Raw genomic sequence first — 22,356 nt, 5'->3', positions numbered from 1 at the left:
CACTGCGAGAGGGCTGTACAAGCAATGATCACACGCACGGCACAGCGGACACACCAGGAACCGCGGTGTTGGCCGTCGAATGGCGCTAGCTGCGCAGCATTTGTGCACCGCCGCCGTCAGTGTCAGCCAGTTTGCCGTGGCATACGGAGCTCCATCGCAGTCTTTAACACTGGTAGCATGCCGCGACAGCGTGGACGTGAACCGTATGTGCAGTTGACGGACTTTGAGCGAGGGCGTATAGTGGGCATGCGGGAGGCCGGGTGGACGTACCGCCGAATTGCTCAACACGTGGGGCGTGAGGTCTCCACAGTACATCGATGTTGTCGCCAGTGGTCGGCGGAAGGTGCACGTGCCCGTCGACCTGGGACCGGACCGCAGCGACGCACGGATGCAATCCAAGACCGTAGGATCCTACGCAGTGCCGTAGGGGACCGCACCGCCACTTCCCAGCAAATTAGGGACACTGTTGCTCCTGGGGTATCGGCGAGGACCATTCGCAACCGTCTCCATGAAGATGGGCTACGGTCCCGCACACCGTTAGGCCGTCTACCGCTCACGCCCCAACATCGTGCAGCCCGCTTTCAGTGGTGTCGCGACAGGCGTGAATGGAGGGACGAATGGAGACGTGTCGTCTTCAGTGATGAGAGTCGCTTCTGCCTTGGTGCCAATGATGGTCGTATGCGTGTTTGGCGCCGTGCAGGTGAGCGCCACAATCAGGACTGCATACGACCGAGGCACACAGGGCCAACAACCGGCATCATGGTGTGGGGAGCGATCTCCTACACTGGCCGTACACCACTGGTGATCGTCGAGGGGACACTGAATAGTGCACGGTACATCCAAACCGTCATCGAACCCATCGTTCTACCATTCCTAGACCGGCAAGGGAACTTGCTGTGCCAACAGGACAATGCACGTCCGCATGTATCCCGTGCCACCCAACGTGCTCTAGAAGGTGTAAGTCAACTACCCTGGCCAGCAAGATCTCCGGATCTGTCCCCCATTGAGCATGTTTGGGACTGGATGAAGCGTCGTCTCACGCGGCCTGCACTTCCAGCACGAACGCTGGTCCAACTGAGGCGCCAGGTGGAAATGGCATGGCAAGCCGTTCCACAGGACTACATCCAGCATCTCTACGATCGTCTCCATGGGAGAATAGCAGCCTGCATTGCTGCGAAAGGTGGATATACACTGTACTAGTGCCGAAATTGTGCATGCTCTGTTGCCTGTGTCTATGTGCCTATGGTTCTGTCAGTGTGATCATGTGATGTATCTGACCCCAGGAATGTGTCAATAAAGTTTCCCCTTCCTGGGACAATGAATTCACGGTGTTCTTATTTCAATTTCCAGGAGTGTATATCAGAGGAATAGCAAGCAAAAGTAGCCTAATGTCTCTGTTCTTCCTAAAACACAGTATATAATTGACCAATTTCTTCAGGAACAGCATAAACAAAGTCATAGATGAATAAATATATTTATAAGCATGCTGCTACCGTTTCTTCATGTCGCTGTGGAGTGCTTATGGCCTGACGTGACCGGTAGTAATCGGCCACTTTGACCTCCAATAGCTCATGTACTGTTTAAGTTACATGCCTATAATTTATATCAATTTAGGTTTACACTAATAGCTTTCTAAAGACACGTCGATCGACGAAATCGGATGAGCCGTTTAGATTTTGCAAATTCGTTGCTGGGTTTTACTTGTATAATTAACAGTCTGATTCTAAAGTTTGAATTAATAAAGATATTGAAAATTCGATTACACCGTCAGAATCGTAGTGAAAATAATGGTAATCTACGTTTCTTTTTGAGGTATCATGATTCATCTGGCTATCGTTAGTTTCTACATGGACTGAAAAATGTCTGCCATTATGGTCTCACAAAGTCCGCCATCCTTTGCGCTACTGGCATACAAATCTCGTTCATCAACACAAAGAGCAGTGCTCGTCACAGCGTCAGCATGGAATTCCCAGTTAACGCTCGGCACCACACGGCTGCTGCGCAGCTGCGGCCCGCCGAGAGGTCCGAGCGTGGTCCCAAGACTTGCCCGATACCTCACAAGCACGAGGATAATATGCAGGAAAATAAGGCTCGTACACAAGCTTCTAGACACTCCTTTTATTTCTTTTGCCCTGTTTGCTAGTGGAACAGGAAAGGAAACGACCACTAGTGGTAGGTGGGGCTGTCCACTGTACACCGTACAGTGGCTTGAGGAGTATGTATGTAGATGTGTACGGAACGGATTACCGCTTGGACGTATGTTGTCTGACCAGAGGGGGACTCGAAGAATATTTGTAGAGTTGAAAACGCAAACTTGATGAGTTTACGGTTCTAGAAGTATTATTTGTACGTCTAATGCTTTGGAAAATATACACACATCAAAAAGTTTTGCATCACCGCAGTAGCCAGAATTGAAGATGGACGTTGACTGAGGACGTTGTATCACCAACACCGTCACTTTGACTGTTCAGAGATGTCGCCAAACCCACCCAAAGATGCAAACAACAATGCATGAGCAGCGCCTATTAGACGGGAGCGGTCGGACCGCTGTTCAGTTCAAGTCGTTTTGCCAGGGAGGATGTACACGGCTCTTGTTGCTTGCAGTTCAACCATCCCTAGACGGTCAATACCGCGGTTCGATCGCGTCCGCGTTGTTACCTTGTACCAAGAAGGGATCTCAACAAGGGAAGCGTCCAGGCGTCTCAGACTGAACCAAAGCGATGTTGTTCGTACATGGAGGAGATACAGAGAGACAGGAACTGTCGATGACACGCCTCTCTCAGGCCACTACTGAAGTGGATGACCGCTACCTACGAATTATGGCTCGGAGGAACCCTGAGAGCAACGCCACCATCTTCAATAACGCTTTTCGTGCAGCCACATGTCGTGTTTCGACTCAGACTGTGCGCAATAGGTGCAGGATGCGCAAATTCACTCCCGACGTCCATGGCGAGGTCCATCTATGAAACCACGACACCATGCAGCGCGGTACAGATGGGCCCAACAACATGCCGAATGGACCGCTCAGGACTGGCGTCACGCTCTCTTCACCGATGAGTGTCGCTTATGCCTTCAACCAGACAGTCGTTGGAGACGTATTTGGAGGAAATCCGGTCAAGCTGAACGGCTCAGACACACTGTCCACCGAGTACAGCAAGGTTGAGGTTATATACGACGGTAGTATCTGTTCCCGAAAGAAGAGTTACCGTGGATGACCATGCAACTTTACTAGAAATGAAATGATAATTAAATGGACACCCTAGCTGCAAACAGGCGTTGATGTACTTCATTGGGGACATGTTGAAAATATGTGTCCCGACCGGGACTCGAACCCGGGATCTCCTGCTTACATGGCAGACGCTCTATCCATCTGAGCCACCGCGGGCACAGAGGATAGTGCGTCTGCAGGGACTTATCCCTGCACTGATAAGTCCCTGCAGACGCACTATCCTCTGTGCCCGCGGTGGCTCAGATGGATAGAGCGTCTGCCATGTAAGCAGGAGATCCCGGGTTCGAGTCCCGGTCGGGACACATATTTTCAACATGTCCCCAATGAAGTACATCAACGCCTGTTTGCAGCTAGGGTGTCCATTTAATTATCATTTCAAGGTGGAGGTTCCCGAACAAAACCAACGTGGTTCCATTTAGAAAAACGTAGGTTTGTGTTAGAAAACATACTTCCGTGCATTTTTGTATGGTTTGTATTAAACAATTAAACTAGCCCCTCTCCTCACGTTCGGTCTGTGGAATCGGTTCGTCAGTATTTGATGTGGTTTACGAAATATATCCAGCGGTAACGTTAGGTGACGCCGCTGCTGGTCACGGAAGGCGCCGTTACGGCTGTACGATACGTGAATTCCGTCTTCCGACCGATAGTGCTACAATATCGGCAGTGTACTGGCGAGGCATTCGTCTTCATGGGCGACAATTCGCGCCCCCATCGTGTACATCTTGTGAAGGACTTTCATCAGGATAACGACATCGCTCGACTAGAGTGGCCAGATGTCCTCCAGACATGAACCCTAACGAACTCGCCTGGGATAGACTGAAAAGAGCCGTTTATGGACGACCTGCCTCACGAAGTCCTCTGAGGGATCTTCGCCGAATCGCCGTTGAGGAGTGGGACAATCTGGACCAGCAGTGCGTTGATGAACTTATGAATAGTATACCACGACGAATACAGGCATGGATCAATGCAAGAGGACGTGCTGCTCGGTAGTTGAGGTAGCTGTGTATACAGCAATCTGGACCACCACATCCGAAGGTCTCGCTGTATGGTGGTACAACATGCAATGTGTGGTTTTCATGAGCAATGAAAAGGGCGGAAAGGATTTTTATGTTGATCTCTATTCCAATTTTCTGTACAGGTTCTGGATCTCTCGGAACCGACGTGGTGCAAAACGTTTTCTGATGTGTGTAGATACGAGGGTGGAACTTAAATACTGGCAACTATTTATTCACAACCGGTACAAAAGAGTTACATGTTTGCACCTGTTACTCTCCTGCAAAGTAGGCACCAGTGTTGTGCAGAACAGGGTGCCAGCAATGTGGAAGGCGTAGTACACCGTTAGCAGAGCCTGTTATGTTGATGGTGCGAATCGAGCGGTCGACTGCCTGTCGAATCTCTGGAACAGTTCTGAAGCGGATGCCGCGAAGTGGTTCATTCATCTTCGCAATCAAATCAAAGTCACAAGGAATTAAGTCCAGGGAACATGGAGGATGGTACTGTACTTCCCAGTCCCATCGACCGAACAGAGTAGCCACAGCCAGCGCTGTATGCGCTCGTGCATTGTCGTGCGAAATGATGGGTGGGTTGTTCAGGAACCATCGCCGCTTCGCTCGCAAAGCTGGTCGAGGTGTTGCTCCAAAAACGAACAGTAATACTGCGCATTGACGGTCTGCCGTGGAGGAACATAATAACACCATCACAGCCGTACACAAGACTCACCATAACTTTAGACCGACTCATTCGTACAATCAACAGAACAGGATCTGCTAACGGTATCCTACGCCTTCCGCATCCCTGGCAACGGGTTATACACAACGCTGGTGACAACTTTGAAGGACAGTAACAGTTACAAACATGTAACTCTTTTGTATCGGTTGTGAATAAATAGTTGCCACTACTGGGTGTAAGTTCCAACCCTCGTATTTGAAAATGAGTGAATAATTTATTATAGCTCTGTACTATCAACAAAGCAGGGCATAACCAAGGCTTTCTCTGAAGCAGTGGCTAGCAGAGACTCACAGATGGTGCGCTCTGCATAATGACAATACTGACAACATGAGAGGCAGGTAATGTCTCTTTTGACGAGTGATAGTTCAGCGTACTGTATCACGACGAACGTTTCCACGTGTCCCTAGGAAGATTCACGTTGCCATACTGCATTCGCCCAACACCTAGCGAGATGATGTGGGGTGCCACTGAGTATATGAGTATAGAACGCGATGACCTTTGGCTCAAATCTGTATGTCGTTCGTTGCATCTCTTACGTGTTAAGGCCAGTCCCACATGACACATTCCGGGGACGGTGTCTTTCGATAAGCAAGTCCAGTACTGCGACTTTCCATCCCGTGCTCAGTGATCTTTGTGTCCAGCATGATCCCCTGATCTCTGGCTCACAGGAAGCATCTGGATCAAAGTTGCACAGCGACTGGCGAGCCACCACTCACAGCCAGAACGACAGATAAACTCTGCCACGAAACTAAAGTGACATGAACTGTGATAACTATATCTGTAGTCCCAGCTCAGTTTCCATACCCAGCGAGGATAGAGCCATTGTTGCTTTCAGAAGTTGTGTCACCATGCGCTATACTTGGTACCCTCTAATCCCCCAAATTACTTGCACATTCCACGATCCATTCTCCCAATTATGCTGTACACGTTGTAAGTAGGCTGTTTAGGTTTCCTTATTGGTAACGCCACGTAGCGCTCTGTATGAAAAATCACTGGCTGTGCTGTGTGCAGTCTGTGGCTAGTTTGCACTGTCGTCTGCCATTGTAGTGTTGGGCAGATGGATGTGAACAGCGCGTAGCGTTGAGCAGTTGGAGGTGAGCCGCCAGCAGTGGTGGATGTGGGGAGAGAGATGGCGGAGTTTTGAAATTTGTAAGACTGGATGTCATGAACTGCTATATAAATTATGACTTTTGAACACTAGTAAGGTAAATACATTGTTTGTTCTCTGTCAAAATCTTTCATTTGCTAACTATGCCTATTAGTAGTTAGTGCCTTCAGTAGTTTGAATCTTTTATTTAGCTGGCAGTAGTGGCGCTCGCTGTATCGCAGTAGTTCGAGTAACGAAGATTTTTGGTGAGGTAAGTGATTTGTGAAAGGTATAGGTTAATGTTAGTCAGGGCCATTCTTTTGTAGGGATTTTTGAAAGTCAGATTGCGTTGCGCTAAAAATATTGTGTGTCAGTTTAAGCACAGTCATGTATAATTTTTCTAAGGGGACGTTTCAACGTACCATATGTTAAATTTCGCTATTTGGTATCCTAAATGGTGATGTAATTTCAAAGAGCATGAGTGTACCAACAAACCAGAAGTAGCGACGCCTCTGTGACAGGCAGAGGGAGACTTTTTCTCCTTGACTGGGGTACTTGGGGGCGGCCTGTCCGTAACTCGCCTGGGTTCCGTTCGGCCCTCTTCTTGTGGGACGGACGGCACGCCCCCGCCACCCCCGCCGCCGCCGCCCGTTACGCACCATTGCCGTGGCGCCCTGATTTTTCTCCATTAGCGCAGGCCTCCGTACATCTCGGGCGACCATATTTCACAAGCTGCAAACCGGTACCTGGGCCGGAGCGGCCTGGCCTGGAGCCGTGGCGTTAGCTTAATTCCGGTATACGGGCCCGGCATCCATTAGACTAGCATCCCCTGCAATATTCATTTACGACCTCCCTGGCGAGTAATAATAAACGAGCAGAGCCGGCTCCTCTCCCTCTCTCTCTCTCTCTCTCTCTCTCTCTCTCTCTCTCTCTCTCTCTCTCCATTCCTCCCTCCCTCCCTCCCTCCCTCACACCTGCGGCTGCCGCTACCCTCACCCTATCCCCAGTCCTTCCCTCCAACCTCCTCCGTTACGCAACCCCCACACGCCAAGTGCCCGGCATTACTGCTGTTAGGCATTTTACTGCTGAGGGACTTGCAGATTTCCCCACACGTCTGCAAGGTGCAAGGTGAACATTTCCTCTGAACGTCTCGATGAACAAAGCGAGGTTACGTGCAGCGTAGCTTCCCGACGACATTTCGTACAGCTCAAAACTGTTGCATTCTACTCTGCTTGCGCCAGTTTACAGGCAATTACGGTTAAGTATTCAAATCTACATCTGAAATAAAAGTGATGGGCAGACAGCAACAATAGTGCAGAAATAAGCAAGCGAAAAAGGCATTAAGCTTCGATTATGAAGGACTGACTCCAGGTGAGAGAAAATTATTAGATGTGAACATGAAGAAGATCGAAACTCATTAAAAAAAAAAGAAATAGACGAGCGTTCATCAACGCCAGGCGGAAAGGGAAAGGAACTTACTAGAATAAATGATTCCGCACAAAGACTTCAAAACGAAAATTTTCTGCGAATATGTTTCGGTAATGATGTTGGTACGACAGAGCACTGGCCAAAAGTTCTTCAACCTGCCATTTAACTTTATTTTCCAAGTACTGACGCGACCCGTTTCTTACAGCATCGACATTACCAACCGGTGTTAAGTCCCATAGTGCTCAGAGCCATTTGAACCATTTGAACCAGCCAACCAACCGGTGACTCTGGCTGTGCACTTGCGTCACATTAGTTAATTGTCTGCAGTATCCGTGAATCATGAATGTCAATGCGGACACTGAGAGATGTTAAGCGAAAAGGCTTAGGAGATCTAACCAGCTCGCTATGCTTAGTATCACATGACGTGGACGTGTTCCACAGAAAGCCGGCCGCTATAGCCGAGCGGTTCTACGTGTTTCAGTCTGGAACCGCGAGACCACTACGGTCGCAGGTTCGTATCCTGCCCCAGGCATGGATACGTGTGATGTCCTTAGGTTATCTAGGTTTAAGTAGTTGTAAGTCCTAGGGCACTGACAACCTCAGGTGTTAGGGCCCAAAAAGCTCAGAGCCATTTGAACCATTTGTTCCACAGAAAAAAACATTTGTTGATGGTAAACGTCGAGTGAGCACATATTTATTTTTCAGCTCTTTTAAAATCAAAGTTGAAGGATGGGATTAGTTCATTGGAAAAATTTATACAATGCACATTTAAAATGGCTACGTCAAAGAGAAAAGTGGCAAAAAGTCTAATCCCTAAATTATCATAGCTGCTTCCATTGCTGTAAAGTGGGACACAGCGCTAAAAGGGTGCTATTACTTATGTCTGTGTCGACGCATAGTACTAATGGCTCCTGATTCACGGTCACGTAGTATCGAAAAAACAAAATCAAAATAAATACTTCTACATTGATTAACTGATAAGACCTACGAAAATTGGGAAGGTTCTACATTCTTACGATAAGACCATTCCTATCACCTCAACTATTGCACTAGGACTTACATATAATGTACCATACAGGATTAATAAATATTGTGTATCATTGTGTGCTCACGGCAAATGTTTTATATGACGCTGTTTCTCCTTGCCTCATAAAATTTCCAAGTATCCAAATATTAGTAAGACTGATATTTTAAATTTTCTGGGTAATGGTCTGGAAACAATATCTAAGGACATATATGGAGATTTACAGTTTGTCAAAATGTCGTCTGTACGCTTAGATCTGACAGCAATGCTTGTGTCAAAGACCTAAGCGTAAGAGACGCAAGCGGTGAGTAAGCTCGGCAGTTGATTCCGAAAGGTGATGTCAGCATGGGACGGTTAAAATACTGTCACAGCCGCTCCATAAAAGTTTTAAGTTCATAAAGTACACTCTCAGCAACATGTTTTGATTGCAGGTTGTTCACTGAACACAAAAGGCCCGAGATTCCACAACCATGACTGTGTGTGAAATTCTTATGTAAACTTAGGGATATAGATGACGGAAGCCGTTCAGTGGGTTAACAAGAGATGAATGAATGACCTACAGAAGACTCAAGCAGTTTACAAAGGACGTAACATCTGTCAAGCCATAACCTTTCGCATAAACAAATGCTGACTAAATGAAACGTTTCAGAAATGTTTCTCATAGATCTAAGGCTACTCATCTGAGAGGTAGGGGATAGGTGTGTGATTGTCCACAGCATTTTCGAGACGTTGGGAGGATACGTTGCCGCCTATTGTGATCCTTAGTTGCTGAGAGACTAATTGGATGTCACCACCACTCTGATGATGCTTTAGAATGTGACTGACTATTAAAATTTGCTGAGACACAATACGACACACGTGAGGGGGAACGTCTACGTCTGCCGAGAAAGCATAGACCCAATCGTCGCAGTCGACTGGGAAACCCGTTTCCCCTCCAAACAAACTCTCGTCGAAGCATGATGGTGCTGATAAGTGTGTCCTTCGATTGGTAAGCCACACTGTGTCACAATTTTAGCTCTTGCGGAAATTCGGTAAACATTAAACAGTACAAGAGCCTATCAAAGGATTTACCAGAAAGTTTGCACAGGGGGAGGCGTCAGTTCCACCAAATCGAATCTTATGTTGTACACCATGAGAACGCACCACGTCACACATCGCCTCTCATAATCGATAATCTATCAAAGTGTCGCACCGCAATTTGGTCGCAGAGATACAAAAATGCATAGATAACATCACTCTAACACAAAGAAAGTATTCCAGAAAGTATTACAGCAACACAAAAACTGATGAGATTGTAACAGGCAGTTGGGGTACACACACACAGACACACACAGACACAGACATACACACACACACACACACACACACACACACATACACACACACGCACACAACATTTATACTCTGCAAGACACTATACAGTGCGTCTAAAAGGTTACTTCATACAAATATTAACGATTCCCTTTCCGATTTCACTACCATATAAACTGATGAGAAACCATTCTATGCATGCGTTTGTGCAGTCGTGCTCAAAAGTATCCGAAAGACCTGAATTGCATTTCGCCTGATTCGCATACAACCCACATAGCACAGCTGTCTATCAGGTCCTCTAATCGCCCCTCGGTACAGTGGTTTGACTATTGAAAATATTTCCAACACGTCACCACTAGAAAAGACTGCTCTGTATCGTAATAACTCAAGATGTAAAGTAAGACCAAGGTACTATAAATATCAGGGAACATCTTATCACAGGTAAGACGGTTCTTCAGGCTTGTAAGCTCACATTTATTACCATAAATGACATACTTGAAATGTTACCACTCTTATTATTACGTCAGATAGGGAATTCACGTAGTAAGTTCGTCGTATTCATGATTTCCTCTTCCTAATAAGATACCGTACTTAGTATTTAACACAAAATGACATTAAAAATTTAAGTTATTCACGAGCAGCTAGTTGAGAATATGTATGAACTTCAAATGACACGACGAACCGTCTCGTTCTGCATGTGGATTCAAACCCAGGTCATGCAGACTAAGCAAAGACTTCGTGACTGACGGAAACTAACTGTCATTCCTGACTAGGTATACAGAGAGTGATAGACCTCGATTTTAGACAGTATCAGTTAGCAAATATCAACTTTATATTACATAACGTAAACATTGTTAACAGACGCGAATTACTACCCAGCATCTACTGTCCTTGTTAACGAACTACGATAGATGTTAAATATTGCTTCTTCACAAGTAACTTACTTGAAATTCCGTGAGGTAAAGCTTTGTGTTGGACAGGGGTTCGAACCCAGAGCCTAATTGGATTGTCATCGAAGCACAATCAACTGTGGCATATCTGATTTTCTCGGCAGTAGCCACATGTTTTAACTGAAATGACGAGACGAAACATTAAGTTTTTCTTTCCCAGGACTCCAACCTGGCACCTATCGCTGTTATATTCTAGAGAAAACGAACTTTAAAAATAGGTTTGTTACACCAACAGCGACATGTGAGCATGTTTTAAGTAGATATAATATGACGAAGAATTCAGTGCTGACTGGGAATCGAGCCCCACACATATCGTTGTTGACTGCACACAAAGAGACGTCAGCTACCCAGTTTTTCTCCACCAGCAGCTCGGAATAACATCCTTGAATTTACGATGATTTCGCAAACAGTTCTGTGTCTCACTAGCACTGAAAAACATCAGATACCGTTAGTGTTGACAACGAATGAAAATACATTAAAAATCAAAATTATTACTCACCAGTAGATAGGTGTTCTCATGCTAAAGTTTGATAATACATAATGGAAGCTTTAGTGCCGGGCCGGGATTCGAACCCTTTCACGCGCAATATGTGGAGATGTTGAGGAACCTGCAGTTTTGAACAAACAACAAATTGCAGTCGAGCTGTATTGTCACGAAGGGATCAAATTCCGCGTTAAGGGTGGTCTGAGTTGCATTCCCAGATCAGAACCAATTTTATCGACATACAGAAGCTCAAATAAAAGATGGAATAAGTGTCCTGTGACCCTACATGGCGTTTGTTTCGTCACTGGAAATAAATAACTAGTATAAGAAAGGTTACTGTTGATACAGTTTCTACGTGTCGCGACTCCTGACTTTATTGAGGATCAACCTAACGGCTACTTGGTAGAGAAGGAATATCATGTTCAACATGAATGTCAGACCACAATGCCATTGTACCTTCTTCGCTTGGCGTGGCCAGAAGAGAACACAATCTGTCTCTCCTTATCAAAAATCACCACCAAAAGTTGGACTCGAACGCAGACCATAAGTATACGAACCTAGCATCAATCCAAGAGACCACCAAATTTTCTTCTCCATCGCTCATTTTTCTATCATCACAACGTTGCGCCACACTGGATGAGAATTCTGACACACAGGATCCCTGTAGTGGTTTGCAAGATGTTCAGTACATTCATTTACTTGGTTGACCGAATCGCCATGAACTAGCTGCCTCGGCTACCCAGCAGATACGTTCGACACTATATTTTGTAATCACCGAAATAAAATCACGTAGCTGACACCTACACAGAACTGACAACAGTGTAGGATGCAGAAATTTAAACAGGAAGTGTTCCTTTCGACTTGAGCTACTCTATTGCGCTATCTGTTTGTGAAAAATGTCGTGCAGTGCAAAATAAAAGCTGTAACTGTCCGTCTCTCAGAACTCTAGATCCGGCCATATGCATTATCTCACAGCAATGTGCAATGCGCAAGTCCTGGAGGAATTGTTGTTGAGTTCTGGAGGTGTTGCAGCTTTGTGTCAGCTAGTAGCGTAATGGTAACCGTAGCGAGTTTGGGTGCATTCACTGCTACATTTTTTAAAACGCCATACTGCTGTCTGCTGAAGTTATCGATCTAATGGAACTTTGAACATAATTCCCTTCACTTCTCAATCCAAAATAGTCGCATGAGGAAAAAGGGCTGACTTCTGCGACATTTTGTTGTTTTCAGGTTTAATAGATGGCCAGGCTGCAGATGCATCTCGAAACTTTTGTATTATCTATGGGGAGAGCGCATCGTGCCAAAATACGTCAGAAAAGTATTTTCTACATTAGCTGTCGTGTGTTAGTGGCACTTCATTCTTCATATAACCTTGTTTTGACAGCTTTAAATCAGAACAAGTTTTCTACATGCATGTAATCAACAAACAGCATGTGCATTGTCAGACTGTTACAGATAACATCAGGGAATTCGCATATATCGTTGATGATTAATTTCTCTCTCGTGTTAACTAATGTTTTAACAACACTAAAAGAAACCGTACGAAAATTGTGCACTGTATTATAAGAGATGAAATAAAACTACCCACGATAACCTTACAACGAAAGTCTGTTTCAATAAAACTGAGTATCTGTACAGAAGCATGCCTCTATCGGCACGAATTAGTAAAATATTAATCACTTAGATTTCAGTTGGGTCTGTATTTGATTGGTATGCTGTGTCATACTCAAGTGGTATGCAAATGTGGCATTTCATAAATAAAGTTATGCATTCCTAGAAACCCAAAATTAGTTTGTCAGCAGCGGAAAGAGGCGTTACCTGCTGGGCATCATTGCCAGTTTTTCACCATTGCACTATGAGCCGAAAGTATTTTCTTGCGATTTTCTTATCGATGTGTTGTGTGACTGCTTGTACCTCTTTCACAGAAGGGATAAAAACGTTGCAGTCAGCAAGACTGGAACCGCAAACAATAACAGACGCTTTCTCTCAGGGTAGCACGTTTCTACAGCGCTAGGGAACTGGCATGCGTCGAAGTCCCCTCTTAAGAGACCAGTATTGGCTAGAACTCGTAAACCGCTATTTAAAGAACGAGATTAGATGCGATTTTCACGTGCAACGACTTTCCTTTGCTGAAAACCGTAAATTTACAATCTTTTGTTACTGCTCAAGCGTTAATAATAACTCAGATTATTCAATGGAAATGAGAGGAAAAATCAAGTGAACTCTGAGGCTTAACTCCGTGCACACCAGGAAGTAACTCGTCGATCACAGAGTTGCCAAACATACCTTACCTTGTTGCCAAATCTCAGTTACATTACCAGCAGGAAGAAGACGAACCGATGTGATCCTACACTGGGCTGAGAAGTGACCATAGCTGACGTCTCAAAGACGCGGCTGCTACGGCCTGGAATACACAATCCGTCTGATTCACATTTCTGTAACTGGGTTTAGGGACTGGAGCGTAGTTATTAATAATACTCAGAACTGACTGTAAATCAAGCTTTATAAATCATAACTCTCACAGTTGTTTTTATATATCTTATATATCTCTGAATAATCTGTAACAGTCTGACAATGCACATGCTGTTTGTTGATTACATGCATGTAGAAAACTTGTTCTGATTTAAAGCTGTCAATCAAGGTTATATGAAGAATAAAGTGCCACTAGAACACGACAGCTAATGTAGAAAATACTTTTCTGACGTATTTTGGCACGATGCGCTCTCCCCATAGATAATACAAAAGTTTCGAGATGCATCTGCAGCCTGGCCATCTATTAGACCTGAAAAGAACAAAATGTCGCAGAAGTCAGCCCTTTTTCCCCATGCGACTATTTTGGATTGAGAAGTGAAGGGAATTATGTTGAAAGTTCAATTAGATCGGTAAATGCAGCAGACAGCAGTATGGCGTTTTAAAAAATGTAGCAGTGAATGTACCCAAACTCGCGACGGTTACCGTTACGCTACTAGCTGACACATGGCTACAACACCTCCAGAACTCAACAACAATTCCTCCAGGACTTGCGCATTGCACAGTGCTGTGAGATAATGCATATGGCCGGATCTAGAGTTCTGAGAGGCAGACAGTTACAGCTTTTATTTTGCACTGCACAACGTTTTCAACAAACAGATAGCGCAATAGAGTAGCTCAAGTCTAAAGGAACACTTCCTGTTTAAATTTGTGCATCCTACATTGTTGGCAGTTCTGTGTAGGTGTCAGTTACGTGATTTTATTTCGGTGATTACAAAATATAGTGTCGAACGTATCTGCTGGGTAGCCGAGGCAGCTAGTTCATGGCGATTCGGTCAACCAAGTAAATGAATGTACTGAACATCTTGCAAACCACTACAGGGATCCTGTGTGTCAGAATTCTCATCCAGTGTGGCGCAACGTTGTGATGATAGAAAAATGAGCGATGGAGAAGAAAATTTGGTGGTCTCTTGGATTGATGCTAGGTTCGTATACTTATGGTCTGGGTTCGAGTCCAACTTTTGGTGGTGATTTTTGATAAGGAGAGACAGATTGTGTTCTCTTCTGGCTACGCCAAGTGAAGAAGGTACAATGGCATTGTGGTCTGACATTCATGTTGAACATGATATTCCTTCTCTACCAAGTAGCCGTTAGGTTGATCCTCAATAAAGTCAGGAGTCGCGACACGTAGAAACTGTATCAACAGTAACCTTTCTTATACTAGTTATTTATTTCCAGTGACGAAACAAACGCCATGTAGGGTCACAAGACACTTATTCCATCTTTTATTTGAGCTTCTGTATGTCGATAAAATTGGTTCTGATCTGGGAATGCAACTCAGACCGCCCTTAACGCGGAATTTGATCCCTTCGTGACAATACAGCTCGACTGCAATTTGTTGTTTGTTCAAAACTGCAGGTTCCTCAACATCTCCACATATTGCGCGTGAAAGGGTTCGAATCCTGGCCCTGCACTAAAGCTTCCATTATGTATTATCAAGCTCTAGCATGAGGACACCTATCTGCTGGTGGGTAATAATTTTGAGTTTTAATGTATTTTCATTCGTTGTCAACACTAACGGTATCTGACGTTTTTCAGTGATAGTGAGACACAGAACTGTTTGAGAAATCATCGTAAATTCAAGGATGTTATTCCGAGCTGCTGGTGGAGAAAAATTGGGTAGCTGACGTCTCTTTGTGTGCAGTCAACAACGATATGTGTGGGGCTCGATTCCCAGTCAGCACTGAACTCTTCGTCATATTGTCTCTAATTAAAACATGCTCACATGTCGCTGCTGGTGTAACAAACTCATTTTTAACGTTCGTTTTCTCTAGAATATAACAGCGATAGGTACCAGGTTGGAGTCCTGGGAAAGAAAAACTTAATGTTTCGTCTCGTCATTTCAGTTAAAACATGTGGCTACTGCCGAGAAAATCCGATATGCCACAGTTGATTGTGCTTCGATGATAATCCAATTAGGCTCTGGGTTTGAATCCCTGTCCAACACAAAGCTTTACCTCACGGAATTTCAAGTAAGTTACTTGCGAAGAAGCAATATTTAACATCTCTCGTAGTTCTTTAACAAGGACAGTGGATGCTGGGTAGGAATTCGCGTCCGTTAACAGTGTTTACATTATGTAATTTAAAGTTGAGATTTGCTAACTGATACTGTCTAAAATCGAGGTCTATCACTCTCTGTATACCTAGTCAGGAATGACAGTTAGTTTCCGTCAGTCACGAAGTCTTTGCTTAGTCTGCATGACCTGGGTTTGAATCTATATGCAGGACGAGACGGTTCGTCGTGTCATTTGAAGTTCATACATATTCTCAACTAGTTGCTGGTGAATAACATAAATGTTTAATGTCATTTTGTGTTAAATAATAAGTACGGTATGCTATTTTGGAGAGGAAATCATGAATACGACGAACTTACTACGTGCATTACCTATCTGACGTAATAATGAGAGTGGTAACATTTCAGGTATGTCATTTATTACAATAAATGTGAGCTTACAAGCCTTAAGGACAGTCTTATCTGTGATAAGGTGTTCCCTGATATTTGTTGTACCTTGCTATTACTTTACATTTTGAGTTATTGCGATACAGAGCAGTGTTTTCTAGTGATGACTTGTTGGAACCATTTTCAATATTCAAACGACTGTACCAAGGGGCCATTAGAGGATCTGCTAGACAGCTGCGCTACGTGGGTTGCATTCGAATCAGGCGAAATGCAATTCAGGTCATTCGGATACTGTTGAGCACGACTGTACATATCCTATTTTCTCTTACCATATTCTCATCATTCCTGTGCTAATTATGTGATGAGGCAGCTTAATTCTCTTACACGTTCCTCGACTGTTAGATATCGTACGTACAAGTGGGTATCGTCAGATCAACTTTGAGCAGGCCGGTGTGGCCGAGCGGTTCTAGGTGCTTAAGTCTGGAACCACGCGATCGCTACGGTCGTTGGTTCGAATCCTACCTCGGGCATGGATGTGTGTGATGTCCTTAGATTAGTTACGTTTAAGTAGTTTTGAGATCTAGGGGACTGATGACCTCAGATGTTAAGTCCCATATTGCTCAGACATACATGAACCACCTGAGCAACTTGGCTTTCTTCTAGTGGCTCCCATGTAATATGCTAATTTATTCTAAACCTTCATATGATTTTGCCGACCCCAGCAGTATGTCTCCAAACTCAGTGCCTGAAGTCACTCCTACTTAACAACAACCCCAAAACGACGAAGTAATATTCTAGATTTGGCCACTCCAGCATGCCATTTAAATTTTCATCATAGAAGCACAGGCACGAATTTGTTAATTGGAGTCCTATGAACATAGATCTTGATTAAGTGCGACTTATGACAGGTGTTGTTCTATGGACGTGTTGTGAGAGGCAATGAGATCTTCAGAGTGCACCATGGGAGCTGGTAAGTACTCAAAGTCAGTGTATATAACGCAGGGTAAGTGTTCTTGGTGGTGGGCGTTCTTATACTTTAAGAACTATTTATTCTCATCGGACATTCCCACATGTACTGGTTCCTGGCTTGAGCTGTCTATTACTCATCATTCTGCGTACCCACTCAAAATGAGAGAATTCAGGCATCTGTAGTAAAAACGCCGTTTATGTTCATTTTTAAATCAGTTGGGAGGAGAGTTGGTGGAACATATCATTGATCAAGATGTTGTGATACTTATCAAGCTTCAGGAATAGCAGTAAATTTACGTGTTTGGGATGCTGACCAGCTGCTCTGAGGAAGTAGAGCGATCCAACTACTTTATGCTTTACTTCTTTCTGTACAGAATGGTCTTCGTTGTCCTCCGCTGTACAGCTTTTTATCTTCCTACAGACCATAAATGTGAATTGAGTAATCAGGGATTTGTCTATCGAATTTTTGGTGTGGTAAGTGTGCCCACAGATGGCTCCAATATTTCTGAAAAAGAAGAAGAAGTGATACTGATAAGTACTGCATACATACACATTCAGATGTGTACTTCCACCAATAACAATAATTTCTGGTTCTTAGCAGTAGTAGTAGTAATAACAGTAGTACATTACTACTCATGTATCTGCTCCTCAATTATCACTTTCATTCCCCGTGAGATCCAACTAGAAAATGGTGGCGTGATCTGTCGTTTGATAGCTCATTGTCAGTGGCCAGTGTTGAGCCATCCACAATCTGCTTGGAACCGTCCACCAGCTTAGCATGGTTGTACCGTGCTTGCCTCCCAGGCAAGTGGGCCCGGGTTCGATTACAAGCCAGGTTGGAGATTTCGTCCTCTCGTGGACTGAATGTTGGCCTCATCATCATTACATCCTCATAACCGGTGTGCAAGTCGCCCAATGTGGCGTCGAATGAAATAAGACTTGCACCTGGCTGCCCAGCTTCCCTGAATAGGAGCCTCCCGGTCAACGATGCCATACGCTTATCTACGTTTTATGCTTGAAACCAAACACACGGGCCATGTGCCGAAAATAGCATCATGTTCTCTGGTAGCTTGACATTTGCAGCACCTACAGAAAAAGCATGAAAACTTAAGATACCCATGTATGGACACGTGTACTTGTTCTCATGCAAATCACACATTAGAAAAGCTAGAACTTCATCATCAAGATCTAGTTACACCATGCTGCTGTCCTGATCACACATATACGAAAGGGAATTCAGATCACATAGAAAGGAAAACGTATCTGATAAGCATCGTCTAAAGTACCTGTTTTACTTTTGTATAAATCATAAATGTAACATATACTTACATTTCTGCAAATCCGTTCTCTCGTAGGCCATAGTTTCGTCATCCAAGACAGTGACACTATGTCACACAATAAATGAGTACACTTACCCATACCATCATCACTAGCGTTGCTGGACTGACTTCTTATTTGCACTGTAGTCATCGATGATGATCGAACTGAAATAGACAGGAGCCATTCAAAGTGGTATATTTGCGGGCAGCACCAGAATTCCTGTTCAGACTTGCTGGTAGAACATCACTGATGATGCAAATGCCAGATTGAGTGTAGTTATGTAATCAGAAGTTGTTACAGGATTAATGTTTGTAGTAAGCTAATAAGTCCTTTTCACCTTGCTGTTTCAATAATGACGAAGGTGCAATTTCAGGTATGGGCATATTAGCAGTGTCTGTATGAAAAACTTATGGTATGTCACCACCATCACTTTGTTGTGTATGTGAAACTGTTATGCATAATAATCATATACAACATTTCCCTGACAATTCATGCCGTTGTTCCTGTAAGTGTGCCAAACACATATAGTATTTAAACACACTACTTAGTTGCGCATATGGACGGAAATCATCATGTGTAATAAGCATGTATAACATTACGCCGACATATCATGCAATATTCTGGTAATTGTACGAAAAACATATAGTATTTAACAGTTGTCAATCGGTTGCACATGTGGAAGAAAGCTGTCGTGCATGATAAGCGTATATGATATTACACCGATAGATCACCTTCCTTTTTTGACTGGAACCAATAATATACTGACATGAATCTGGCAAGTGTCTTGTGCCACTTTCTGATACGTGAAACACAGCATATACACTACTGGCTATCAAATTTGCTACACCAAGAAGATGATGTGCTACAAAAGTGAAATTTAACCGACAGGAAGAAGATGTTGTGATATGCAAATGATTAGCTTTTCATAGCACTCACACAAGATTGGCGCCGGGAGCAACACCTACAACCTGCTGCCATGAGGAAAGTTTCCAACCGAGTTCTCATATACAAACAGCAGTTGACCGGCGTTGCCTGGTGAAACGTTGTTGTGATGCCTCGTGAAAGGAGGAGAAATGCGTACCACCACGTTTCCGACTTTCATAAAGGTCGGATTGTAGACTATCACGATTGCTGTTTATCGTATCTCGACATTGCTGCTCGCGTTGGTCGAGATCCAATGACTGTTAGCAGAATATGGAATCGATGGGTTCAGGAGGGTAATACGGAACGCCGTGCTGGATCCCAACGGCCTCGTAACACTAGCAGTCGAGATGAAAGGCATCTTATCCGCATGGCTGTAAGGGATCGTGCAGCCACATCTCGATCCCTGAGTCAACAGACGGGGACGTTTCCAAGACAACAACCATCTGCACGGACAGTTCGACGACGTTTGCATCAGCATGGACTATCAGCTCGGAGACCATGGCTGCGGTTACCCCCGCTGCATCACAGACAGGAGCGCCTGCGATGGTGTACTGAACGACGAAGCATGGTGCACGAATGGCAAAACGGCATTTTTGCTGATGAATCCAGGTTCTGTTTACAGCATCATGATGGTCGCATCCGCGTTGGCGACATCGCATTGAACGCACATTGGAAGCGTGTATTCGTCATCGCCATACTGGCGTATCACCCGGCGTGATGGTATGGGGTGCCATTAGTTACACGTCTCGGTCACCTCTTGTGCGCATTGACTTTGAACAGTGGACGTTACATATCAAATGTTTTACGACCCGTGGCTCTATGCATCATTCAATCCCTGTGAAACCCTACTTTTCAGCACGATAATGCACGACCGCATATTGCAGGTCCTGTACGGGCCTTTCTGGATACAGAAAATGTTCGACTGCTGCCCTGGCCAGCACATTCTCCTGATCTCTCACCAACTGAAAACGTCTGGTCAGTGGTGGCCGAGCAACTGACTCGTCACAATACGCCAGTCACTACTCTTGATGAACTGTGTTATCGTGTTGACGCTGCATGGGCAGCGGTACCTGTACACGCTGTCCAAGCTCTGACTCAATGCCCAGGCGCGTCAAGGCCGTTATTACGGCCGGAGGTGGTTGCTCTGGGTACTGATTTCTCAAGATCTGTGCACCCAAATTGCGTGAAAATGTAATCACATGTCAGTTCTAGTATAATATATTTGTCCATTGAATACACTTTTATCATCTGCATTTCTTCTTGGTGTAGCAATTTTAATGGCCAGTATATCTGCTGCTGACATGACGTCAGTACACTGTGTGGCGTCAGCTGCTGATCCAGAAAGGAAGACGCATGGATCGAATCGGTATGTATTGAGTATGTTATTCATAGCAAACTTTTTGAAAAATGAAGATAGGTATACGAAGACTTGAATGAATAAATACGTATATTTAAACGGCATTACAATTGACTGATAATCTAATTTATGAACATTTGTACATTATCTGAAGCACAAATATTATTGCTGTACTTGCGATTCAGAGACAAAGCACGAATGATATTCCTAAATTCGTGTTTATTAGGAAAAGCCAATAAACAAGAAAATTGCAGATATCGGCATAGTAGTCGAAACTAAACACATTTTATGACCCTTTTACTGCCTCCTGTTCATATGCTGACTCAGTTATTTATATGACTCTTTTCACTGTACGGAACTAAGTACAGCGTGTTTTCTCAAAATTTTAAGGAGAGTCCGATTTGCGAGAATCATAATTCTTTGAAGAATGTCATTAATATTTCTTTTTGGTCGCCTTCTCCCTAATGGAATTCATTATAACACTAGCGTAGTAGGCAAAAAAGTAGTAATTGTGCTCCAAAAATGTTATGTGGAATCTCATTCTCATAAATATTAGGATTAGAAGGTAGAACATAAAGTCCTGACTGAATTATTGGCCTGACTGGAGGTAGAGTGCAAACCCTTATGTCCACTGTGGCACCAGGAGGCTGCGGGGAGGCGGGTTCCTCGCCCCAAAGTCCTCTGCCCGTGGGTACTCCCCTACACTCGTTTTGACAGCAAGCTGAGTGGCCCTGGGATCATCTTGGAGGGAACTGGATGAGAAAAAATCCTCGCGCCCGTCCAGGATGGATCCCAATAGTTCCACAGGTGGAGTCTAGTGCTCTATTCATATGACTGCCACAGCATAATGGTGATAAGGAGTGGACCCAAAGCTGAACCTTGTGGGAATCCCTTCTCGATTCTCTCCACTCACTAAAATCAAATTCAAATGTTATTTGCGTAATGCAGCGCAACTCCTTGCAGTCTCTTTGTTAAATATAACCATAACTAGTTGTTTTAAAGACATCAGTTGCATAAAATGTAAGTTTTCTTGTAGAGTGATGTACAGAATTAAATGTCTTGGAGAACATAAAAAGTGCCATCTGCCTTACTTGTATTATTTATTGTGTGTACTATTTGGTAAGCGAATGTATAAATCTCAATCTCAATCGAGAAGCCTTTGTGGGATCCTAATTGCAATTTGCTAACTGAAGTGTGAGACTTATCTTGACCACACTACATGTTTCAGTATTTTGTACAATTTTAGATATATGACAGGAAGGAAACAGGATGAAGTCTTTCTTTTCAATTTCCTTGTACTCCATTTCGAAAACTTTCCTGTGCCAGTGATACTTTACATACATCACTTACGACATCATTTGTTAAACTAAAAGAACTATTCATAATTCTCACTGAAATTTCATCAATACTTTAGGAGCTTTTTTTTGAGAACTCCCTGCCGCCGTTGGATAAGCAGCTGCAGCAGCAAGTCATATACTCCTAGCTCACTCATTTGTTACATAGTTTAATTCTTAATTTCTTTGCGTGTTTTTGGTACTTGCATTGTTTAATTCATAAATTTCGGGCGTATCATAGTATTTGAGAGTTGTAGCATCACGTTTTAGTACTCGAATAG

General features: G+C 44.0%; 2 non-coding genes across 2 annotated transcripts; one reads left to right on the top strand and one right to left on the bottom strand.

The window, feature by feature from the left end:
* Positions 1 to 3,311: 3,311 nt before the first annotated feature.
* Positions 3,312 to 3,386, bottom strand: Trnat-ugu (transfer RNA threonine (anticodon UGU)). The gene has a single exon. It is a non-coding gene; the product is annotated as a tRNA-Thr (tRNA).
* Positions 3,387 to 3,456: 70 nt separating this feature from the next.
* Trnat-ugu (transfer RNA threonine (anticodon UGU)) lies at positions 3,457 to 3,531 on the top strand. Its single transcript has one exon. It is a non-coding gene; the product is annotated as a tRNA-Thr (tRNA).
* Positions 3,532 to 22,356: the final 18,825 nt, after the last annotated feature.

The sequence above is a fragment of the Schistocerca cancellata genome, chromosome 5 (genome assembly GCF_023864275.1).
Source record: "Schistocerca cancellata isolate TAMUIC-IGC-003103 chromosome 5, iqSchCanc2.1, whole genome shotgun sequence".
Taxonomy (NCBI): domain Eukaryota; kingdom Metazoa; phylum Arthropoda; class Insecta; order Orthoptera; family Acrididae; genus Schistocerca; species Schistocerca cancellata.
The sequence above is the reverse complement of the archived record's forward strand: the minus strand, read 5'-3'. Positions and strand labels throughout refer to the sequence as shown.